This window comes from Anas acuta, chromosome 21 (genome assembly GCF_963932015.1).
Source record: "Anas acuta chromosome 21, bAnaAcu1.1, whole genome shotgun sequence".
Classification (NCBI taxonomy): Eukaryota; Metazoa; Chordata; class Aves; order Anseriformes; family Anatidae; genus Anas; species Anas acuta.
Genome location: NC_088999.1, coordinates 3,061,538 through 3,072,209, shown reverse-complemented (window position 1 = coordinate 3,072,209; position 10,672 = coordinate 3,061,538). Strand labels below are relative to the sequence as shown.

At 51.3% G+C, this 10,672-nt stretch overlaps 1 long non-coding RNA gene across 2 annotated transcripts; it reads right to left on the bottom strand.

Moving 5' to 3' along the window:
* Positions 1-547: 547 nt before the first annotated feature.
* LOC137843119 (uncharacterized) lies at positions 548-4,086 on the bottom strand. 2 transcript variants are annotated; one of them, XR_011089377.1, is made up of 3 exons: positions 3,948-4,086; positions 2,536-2,621; positions 548-996 (listed from the first exon to the last, which is right to left on the bottom strand). It is a non-coding gene; the product is annotated as an uncharacterized lncRNA (long non-coding RNA). The 2 variants fall into 2 exon arrangements; XR_011089376.1 differs by lacking the exon at positions 548-996 and adding an exon at positions 1,655-2,174.
* Positions 4,087-10,672: the final 6,586 nt, after the last annotated feature.

Genomic DNA, 10,672 nt, shown 5'->3' with positions numbered 1-10,672 from the left:
CTAAAAATAAAGTCGACATTTGCAATTCTTTCCATATGGAAAAGTCATCTTGGTCCACAGATTTGTTTCGTATAGCCTAATACCTTGTATAAATCCACTAACGTACCTCATACATATATAATTTTTATTGCCAAATGCATTGCAGAAGAGGCCTGCTTGGCCAATATTTGAGGTTTGTTGTATGACAGAGTATGCCCCAAATCTACTTCACAGACAGTGAAACTTTGCAAGCACGTACACACAACATTAACATGCCTCAGCACCCTGGGAAGCAGCTCAATAAACTCCCTCGAAGACTAAACTGATGTCCTGAAATATCAGGGGAATTTCCTTGCAGCTTTGGAGACCAGACTTGTTTTGGCTGAGAAAGTGTCGCAGATTGTCATGTCCTTGTCTTTGTAGATTAGATGCTTCTGATCGCCTCTGCTCTCACAAACCGTGTCTTCAGCTGCCAGCAAGGAGCACTTCCCAGAGCCCCAGGGATTATGATTAAATGAGAAGAGGTGCTTGTTGCTTTCAGACTCCCCAGTGCTGGCCAGAGCCCCCCAAGTCCCCCCCCAAGGACCCTGTAACTCAGGAGCTGTCAGAGGAGATTCTGCAAGCCAGCTCCTTCCTGCCCTTCTTCACTTTTTGGACTGAAAATACAGAAGAAATGAAGCCCCCCATGCAATAAAATTTTACAGCAGAATTTTTTTTCTATGGGGTGGGGGAGCAGTGATCCTTCCAGACCAGCACAACCCCCAGCAGCAGGAAGGAGGAGGTGTTTATGGAGGATATCACCCTACACCATTGTTACCACCAGATTTGCACAGGGCAAGCTCGATGGTGCTGGGTGCATTTCGGTTGCATACATGTTGTTTGTGGGGAGATGAAGGAGGGCTGCTCTGCTCTGCTCTGATCTGTTTGCTCTGCTCTGCTCTGCTCTTTTGATCTGATCTGATCTCCTCGATCCTTTGTCCCCACTGAGGCAGCGGTCCTCGGAGCATCAGGTGCTTGCTGATGACAACAAAGAGTGACAAACGGAGAGTGACAAATTAACTCAAGAGAGTGGGATGGTAAATCAGAGGAAGTGCAGATCCTCCCAAAGCTCTGGGAACACGGCGGGCTTCTGAGTGAACTGAGCAGCCCAGGGGGCTCTGCGGGGTGGGGGGTGCTGGTCTGTCGGGCAGGAGGAGCGCTGGAGGGAAGGGCAGTGTTTGCTGCACCAAGTCCCAAGGGTGCTGGGCTGCTGCCAGGCAGGATCAGCCCCCAGGCACGCAGGAGGCACTTGCTCATTCCAACAAGTCGCTTGCCCACCGCAGCATCTGCCCCAGCAGCAAGGCTCAGTTGCCAGCCCACAACAAACCTGGACGTTTGTCTGCATGCTCCCCAGCCGGTGCTGGGGGAAAGTCCTCTCTCTACATTTGGTTCTGTCTGGATACACAATATTTTCCTAAATCTCACCTTGTTACTGACACACAAAATAACAACCTTCCCTCATCCCCCTTTCTCTGTAGATTTAACATCCAAGTGTTGTTATTAAGGCTCCATTACTTTTACAAAACGCATGACAGATCATCTTGTGGAACTCTGTGAAGTACTATAAATAATTAAACTTCAGCTAGACTTGTCAAAATAAATGAGCAGAGTAGACTCCACTCTGTGGTGCCTTTGATTTTGTTTGTACGTGTTGGTGCTTATATTTTGTTATCTGCTAAATTGCAAAAATGAGCAAAGCAAGGAGGCCCTGCCACCGACCTCGTGTTACAGCACAGGGAGGCTGTAAAACCTCCTGCCTGCCTGCTTGGAGGCTTGCAGCCTTCGGCAGTGGCCAGCTTTGGGGGGAGTTTGGTGGCCAGGCTCCTCTTCCCAGCTGTGTTGCACCAGTGAGGAAAGCAAAGCTCCTTCTGGAAGGTGCACAGCTCCTCCTCAGCCACTCTTGAATTATTCATTGGGTATTAATGCATTTGACAAATCCAGTCTTCTCTGCATGAATTATCCACAAAGCAGTGCAGATTATGTTTTTGTATTTTTTTTTTCCCCAAAATTTATTTTTCATTTACAAATTGACCAGCAACTCCAATTAGTGCAGGCGGGCAGTGTGTGGGCTCCATCCCAAGCCTGCAGCAGGAGCAGACACCCCACAAGGGCTGAGTTCAGAGCTGCCTCCCTCAGCCTGGCTGGGCAACACACACCTGTGGGGCACCAAACAGGGAGGAGAAAGGGGGTGACAGGAGCTGTGCCCCAAAAACCTCATCTGGGTGCAGAACTCATTGTGTCCCATTAATGTGAGCTTCCCATATGGTTTTAGAGCAAAGGACTGAGTGTGTGGGGCCGCCCTACACCTTCACACTCATGTTTCAGGTACTATATATTAGCCCATATATTTCCCATCAGCCAAGACAGGCAAAATACACAACTTTCTCTGATCCATTCACTACCCCAAACATACCCCTATGGCCCAGCATTAAGCTCAAAGCCACTACAGTTCCCAGACTGCTCCCTTAATATATGGGATTAACTCGGGCAGCTCAATGCCACCTCCATTGATCTCACCCAGCCTCCTGTCTCCTTGCTCTGCAGTTCTTGGTCACGAAATGATCCCAACAACTCATCAGATGTCTCCAAATTGATGAAAACTCCTGCAAAAAAAAAAACACAGGGGAGGCAGGGGATGGACTGGAGCATCCAGAAAGGGTTTTTTATCTGAGTAATGGCAGAACCAGACTTTAAAACTCAGCGAAGGACTCTGGCTGCTAGCGAGGCTGTTGAAAAGCCTGCTTGGCCAAGACAGGAGCAGGAGGACTGGGCTCTCCCTTCTGACACATTGCCCTGCAGCAAACCATTCACTTCATTCAATATCAAGGTGCGACTCTGCTTATTCCCCTGAGGCTGCGTTTTTCCCCCTGGAAGATGCCAACCCAGCGCTTTGTGCTCAGGCACAATTCACACCCTGATTCACCGTTGCCCTCCACTGTCACCATCTGTACCAGAGAGTGTGAATGGCCGCTCGCATCCCTAGGAGCTTATTTCCACTTCACACTAATGCACACTGCGGGGTGGTGGGATGCAGGTTTTACTTCCCCTGGGTGGGAGATGTTGGTGCAGAAGCTGCTAACCCACTAAGAAGCAGGCGTGTGCTCCCCGTGCTGAAAAAATCAACCACTGTCTGACCGTGCAGCCTGTGAGTGGGAACCCCTGCATGAAAAATCTCTCAGAGACCTCCATCCCAAATCTGGGTCCGGTCTGGTGGATTCTGTATCCTGATAAAGGACCTCTACCTGCGGGCCTGCAGAGCCTTCCTGCCCTGCAAAGTGGCAGATAGCTCTTGTTTAGGGCTGCCAAGTGTAATACCTGCTGCTGCTACTGCTGACTAATGAGAGCGACACGGAGCTGGCTGCCAGGGATGTCCTTGGGAGAGAAAAGCAGCTCACGGGTCGCTGACCGGCAGAGGGCATTAAAAGGAGCATCCAACTGGAACCGGCAACATCACGGCTCCCGTCCGGTCTTGTGCACTGTCCTTGGAGATGGCAAAAGAAGGGAATTTCTTTGCTGGGACCCAGAAGCTGCAGAATTTGCCGTAGCAGCATCCCCCAGCAAAGGCTGTGGTCGGGATGCACCTTGGGGACATGGGAGGAGACTCATGGTGGTGGTCACCTCCGACCAGCATCGCCTCTGGCACCTCCATCCGGACAGCTTTACCCCACCTGAGATGTGCAAAATAATCCCCTCCCCTTACAGGGCTCACATCTTCAGAGAGGAACTAAAAAGAAGATCCTAAACGAGCAGGATTTTCAGGAGAGGGACTCAAAGGCCTTCCCCTTGAGCCTTTGCCAAGAAGCTGGGTCCCTGACGGGGAGGGTGAGGAGCAGCCCGAGATGGGGGGGACACAAAGAGGAGATTCAGCCCCAAAAGGGACTCAGAGCAACGCACCATTTTTAGGCAGCCTGAGGCACTTCAATAAGCACCTGAATTGCCAGAAAGGCTGAAATTCTGGCAGCTCTCACCCATCCTTTGCTGATGTCCGATTTTGAGGTGAAACACCAGGAAGGGAAGGGAAAAAAAATCTAATTGAGTAATTTCTTTTTTTTATATATATTTTTTTCCCCAGCACTGGGAACCTGCGGAGGCTCTTTATGCCCATCTCCTGCTGCAGGTGGGAGACGAGCTACACTTGGGAGACAAATTATGGTGGTGAGGCAGGTTGTTCCATGTTAATAGCATTAATTATCCCCCCCCCCAGGAACCCCCACCAGTCACTGTCACCCATCAGCCCAAGGGCCAGCCTTGCTTTTGTTTTCCTCTAATTCTGTAATTGGAGGGGAGGAAAGGGGGAAGAAAAAATCACCCCTCAAGTGTAAATCATTGCACAAATTTTCCCAGTGCTAATTGTATGTTTATTTTGATGGAGGGCGGGCTTGGGTAATTGCTCTCTGTCAGTTCATCCCTGCAAGCAGCTCCAGGGAGGTCACAGGTGGACCTGGCCAGCCCCAAGCAGGGAGAGAGCTCAAAGCTCGTGCAGGGACAGAGGGGGAAAAAGAGAGCATGGAGAAAAGCCCCTTTGTGCCAAAGCACTAGAGGAGAGGTCTGAATGCACCAGCTGGATCAAAAGCTCCTTTTAGGCTCCTTCTCCTTTTGCTGCCAGTTGTTTTTCAGTCCGTGCACGCTGCTGCCCTCCTAGCAGTGCCCAATGCCTGAGCAGGACAAAGCTGGAGACCTTCGTGGCCAGGGGAGGGTCAGCCCAGCAGTGCCACAGCAGCCTGAGGATCCCCTGGTGTAAAAGCCAGAGCCCAGGGGCAACGGGAAGAGGCAGAAAGCAGGATTCATCCCCGAGAAGCCTGACTTGTCTCAGCTCAAACCAACAGCCTGACACCTCCAAGCCCTTTGCCTCCTGTGGCTGCCCCACAGGTTGTTATCACGTTTATTACCTGTCCTGCACCCTTCCTCCTGCCGGGCAGCCACGCAACCAGACTGCCCATGCTACCATCCCAGCAGCCTCTAAGAGGGATGGAAAATTTAGCATCTTCCCCTTGCAGCCCCAAGGAGACAAACCCTGACCCCCTCCCAAGCCTGGCTCAGGATTCAGAGCGCCAGGGAGGTCCCAGGGGACCACCAGGGGCCAGGCAGGGCATTCACCACTGCCTGGCATCCCCAGCGAAGGCACTAAGAGGTCTGGGGACACCCTTTCCCAAAAACAGTGCTTGTGCCTTTAGCATAGGTCCGTGAAGGGGTGGGTGAGCATCTCTTCTGCCTCCCCCCTCTCCTGTGGTCTCGGTATTACTCACCAAGCCCACGAGCATTTTCAAGCTTCCTGACTCTTGCTGCAGTGGGTTTAAGCTTGCTAGAGGCTTGTTTGAGCAGCTCGCTGTACCTGAGATATCCAGGTTTCTCTATGCATATTTCACCCACAGTAATTCAGCACTATCAGCAACACATTTAGATTTTTACCTTAAATCTTATATTCCCCACCTAAAGTCTGCAGGGGGAAGGACATACCTGACATGCTCTCAGTAAACAACATTCACACTCGGCAGCTACCCACCAAGAGGAAGATGCTCTCCTGGAGCACCCTGGTGAGATAAAGTAACCATTTTTCTATACATTGGTGACCCGAGCTCACATTTATTCAGCTTAAATGTGGTATCAAGCTCTAGTGTGACTTTCATGCTAAAAATAATTGCAGTTTTCCAAATGTATTACAGAATTTCTTAGGAGATGGAAGCCCAGGGAGGATTCCCAAAAACTGAATATAAGGCTAAGAAATGAAAGAATAATTTAAAGCTTTCGAAATTAGATCATTTATTTTTTTTTTTAATATTGTAAAATTCATAAAATCAATGATTCATGGAAATATTTGCCCAGCCATCAAGTCAGCTTTGTAACAGGGTAAATAATTGAGATGCATTTATTACATTATTTATTTGAAAATTCACAACATAAATAATTCAAATTCAGCTAATTATCTCAAAACTAAAGGCTAAAGGGAGACAACACGGTCCATTAGCTACGGCCAACTGATGGGGTTTCATTCGCTTTTACCAGGGGATGCACAAGGTCTTAGAGGGACACATCAATGCTCTTGAGCCAACCTTGGGGCTGCTATTAGGGCAGGGGGCGAGGGGACGGGTGCTGGTGTCCCCAGTGCTGGCACCCATCCCCAGCCAGCTGTGGGGGTGAGCCAGGGGTGTGCAGGCACTCAGCACCACTCCAGCTCAATTAGCTGCAGGATGAGCTGTGCTGATGGAGCTGGGTGGTTGGATGTCTCCGTGGGTCACAGCTTCTGCCTTTCTCCATGCCTGGAGTGGCCACCACACCTAGAATGGAAATACAGAATCATTTAGGTTGGGAAAGACCCCTAAAATCATCAAGTTAAACCAAAATGGGGCCAGGTCCTCTGCATTGTAGCATCTCCCTGGAGCACTTTGTGGTGCATGGAGATTTTTTCCCACAGTCCAAGGGCTGCAAGCTGGTGGGAGACAAAGGGCTCACCCCCACTTTTCCTGCAAAAAGCAAGTTTCTGGGCTCCCTGAGGGGCTGCTGGGGCTGTCCAGCAGGCAAGAAAACACCTAGGTGCAGTCTGCAGGAGAGAACGGGACTGACCAGAGCTTGCTGTCCTCTCCCAGGGTCAGATCTGCCTTGGTCCAGACAGGGAAGGCAGCTCTGCCCCCATCCAGCCTGCTGCCAGGGCACAGAGGGGCAGCCCCTCTTCTGCAGGGGCTGTGCCCCCCGCGGGCTCACAGCCACTTGTAACTTCTTCAGAATGAAACACCCCCAACACACACATTTTTCCTTATCAGAAAATGAAGGATGTGTATTTTCCACTTAGCTCCATCAAGATTGTAGCCGTCATTAGCCGAATGCGTGTTGCAAAATGCATTTATCACTGTCTGGAAATGTTGACTATGTAAAAATTTAAACACAAGATTTTCTTTTTTCCTCTTCTAATGCTAATTTTTGAAATACACAAGCTTCATTATTAAAAGTTCAGCCTCGCCCCTTCCTCCCTCCCATCTCTCTCCCTTTTCTAACCTACAAAAATCTGACGGATGCATGGCTGCTGCTTTCAAATCCTGAACTTCATCAGGAATCCTGGAACAAGCAGCTTCCTGCCATCAGATCTGCTCCACATCTTAGGAAGAGGTTAGCGCCTGGGCTACAGCTGCAAACGAGAATTATAATAGAAGATTATACCTCTGTTTTGTAAAACACCACACAAGCAAATGAAGACTTATGCACATGCTTTATATAAAGCGTGAATTCCTTATTATGCAGTGCCATTACTGTAATTTTAGCAGCAGCAGATTTATTCTTAATCCTTGTTTGTTAGCGTGCAGTGATGATGGGGATCCCACCTCGGGGTGCTGGGGCTGGGGGTGTCACCTCCGCCTGCGCCAGGCACCGGGGGCCTGGGGACGAGGGAAATAGGGGCTGGGTGAAGGCAGGGCAGGAGGAGGAGGTGGCACGGAGAGGAGAGCTTAGGGATGTGTTGTGGGCTGGAAGAGGGACTAGGACTCCCCCTTACCCATCAGTGCCCCCCATCGGTGCCCACCAGGAGGAAGGATGCTGGGCAAGCCTCAGCTCTGCTCTCTCCCCGACCCTCCTGTGCTCAGCCAGTGGCTCCGCTGTTGGATCTCACAGGAGTAACATCTGAAATGATGGTCACAGCTGGTTTTGCCCTGGTGGTGTCCATTTCTCTGCTCATCCCTCATCACCAGGCCTGGATGTGGCCATGGACATCCACCTCCAGGCAGGGGGGACACCCGGCTCCATTTTCCCCTTCCCTTGGCACCGTGGGGGCTCACTTCTGCACTGCCCACGCTGGTGCCTGTGCCCTTGCCCGCAGCCTGGCAGAGCTTCTGAGGACCACGGTGACCCCAGAGAGGGACCACAAGCTGCAGAGACCCCTTAGCTCCGTGCTGTGCCCATCTCAAGCACCCACAGCCCAGCTCCATCACCCGGGCTTATTCCCACACGCAGCCCTGACCTTCGCTTGTGTCCTTGTGCAGGCTCAGCACCATCCCTACAACACCCTGCTTGTCCCCCTGCTCCCTGTGTCGTGGGGACCCCAGCAGGGCAGGATGAAACCACGGGGACCCTCATGTGGAGCAGCCCAGATCTGCATTCTGCCATCACACAGCACTGCCCACCCCTGTGCAGGGGAGAGGGAAGGCTTTGGAGATATTTTCTTTGACAATACCTTTGAAATCTCTCCTCTGATCAGTATGCTGGGGCGTGCTCCATTCAGCACACATCCCCTTGTGCTGTCCTTTGCCAGAAGCCTCGTAGTCTCCCTCTCTCCTCACACAGAGCTGCCTTTCAGCTCTAGCCCCGCTTTTGTTCCAGCCTTGCCTCTCCCCAGAGGAGTCATTAACTCTGAGCCTCGGCTGCTCTTGCCACCAGCCTGGCGTGACGGCTCCTCTTTGGGAGCACGGGCTCGGCTCTCAGCTCTGCGGCACTCGCTCTCGGTGACTTTGGCTCTCGTTTTTGCCTAAGCCAGTTATGTCCCTGGCTCGCCAGCCTCGCACAGTGCTTCCATCTGGATGTAATCTGCACCTCGTGTCACCCCAGGAAGCGGAGAGGAAGCCACTGGTTCTGGCAGAGGGAGAGCAGAGTTATTGGGGACAGCTTGTCTGGGCTAAGCCGTGGTGCTGTCCTCTGCCCAGGAGCTGTGAGAGCTGGATCCTGGCTCCTGCCCGGCCCTGCAGCACGCTGAAGTCGCTGCAGATGTGACCTCTCCCCATGCACCAGTGTGTGTATCGTGGACAGGACAAGAGCCCATGCGAGGTCTCCTTTTCCTTGCAAAAACTTGAATTTGTCAGGCAAAGGAGCTGCCCTGGTCCAGGGTGAGGGATGCAGCTGCAGGAAAAATAAAAACAGATGTGAGAATCCCTGGGAGGCAGCATCTGGGCAAGGGCATTTCTGCTGGAGAAGGCTCTCGTGCAGCACCCCAGCAGGGTCCTGGCCCAGCGGGAAGCATCTTTGCAGAGAGTGGGCTACAGAAGTGCCATAAGGCTTAGTTCTCAGTACATGGCATCTGGAGAAGACTTCCCTTCCTTGGTCCAGGTTCCTGGAGCATTTTTCTCTGCAAGGAGGAGGAACAGAAGCCTTGCCTCTGCTCCAAGGATGCTGAGAGCTGGGAAGGTGCTGGGGGAGAAGATGACAGTGGTTGTCCTTGCTGTGGGCTATAAATGGTTGCTGACCTCCCCGTTAACCTCCATCCATCCCTCTAAGAGCTGCCTCTGCAGAGGTTATGGGAAGATGAAAGGAGCAGTGATTGTGCAGCTGATTTTAATGGCTCTGTGTGTGCCAGAGCCACCCACCTGCCCTGGCACAGGTCAGGGTCCTGCGAGCCCCAACCGCCCTGGGGAAGGGCCACATCCAGCACCCTGCTCCTTGCTGTGTTCGGGAACCAGACTCACATCCTCCCTGTGCCTTGCTCCAGCCACTCACTGAGGCTGAAACACCCTCCAGGCTGTCAAACCTCTGTGCACTTGCAAGGGAAACCCTCTTCTCCATGCACGCCTGCACTCCATCGCTCCCCGTCACTTGCTCTCACAAAGACCATAAATACGCATCAATTATCCTGTCCAGGACAGCCATCTCGGGCAACCGTGGTTTTAATAAACTATAATGTTATGCAAATTGGAGCTGATGTGTGTTTCTCCCTTTGCATCTCGGAGACATTTGTGCATGCCGGCAGACACGGCGATATTGCGTTAGCTCCCTCGTTGCTGTGACACCGGGGTTTGTAAGTGTGATTTATTTGCCTCTTGTAGCATCAGCCAAGCATGTCTCGTGCCCATGCTCCCAAAGATGCTGCAAGGTTCCTTTTTTGTCTTTCTTCCAGCAGAAATGTGATACAGAGAAACCTCCCCCTTCCAGAAGAGGCTTGTCAATAGCTGATGGGGTTTTCGGCATGGGGAGGTCTCTGCTGCAGGCTTGGGACCAAAATTGCTGATGCCTCTTCCTTCTGCTCTCTGTGCCACACTTGTGGTCACCAACACCAAGGGGTATTCAAGAGGATTGCTGCTTGCTCCTAAGCACAGGGAACTGAGTAATGCTGCTGAGCCCCCACATCATCATAAAGACGCCTTCCTCTCACACTACCAACAAAGACAGTAAACTGAATTTTCTAATTTTCTGGGCATAAATCTCATCACAAATTTTTTCCTAGAAGCAACATGACCAAAGGCAAGTCGTGGTTTACCAATTTATTAAAGGCAGCTTTAGGTTGATTAATATCAGCACAAAAATGTTGCATGGCACCAAGACCTGCTGTTATTTCAAATGTGTTCAGGGTTCCCGGGAACCCCCCCAGGCTGGAAATATTACTGGGGTAGCTGTAGCAGGAAGGGAAGGCTGGACTTTCAGGCAAGGCATGGGGTGATTTCTTCCCAGACAAGCCAGACCCTGCACCTTTGGACCATTTTGTATATCCCAGGCTGGAAAAGGCTCAAAAAAAATTAAAAAAAGAATCTCTCTCATGTCATATTCCCATCAGTACACCCCTGCCAGCTTCATCAAAGTTCCCCTTGATCTGCCTTGGTGCAAGCGAGACAGGAAGAGTCACAGCTCAGTAAGAAAGGTGGAGAAGACAAATATTTGCTGAGCTTAGCCCAAGAACTTCCCCACAACTTTGCTTCCCCCAACCTGTGGCACTCAGTGCAGGGCTGCCCGTGTGTTTCTGTTGCAT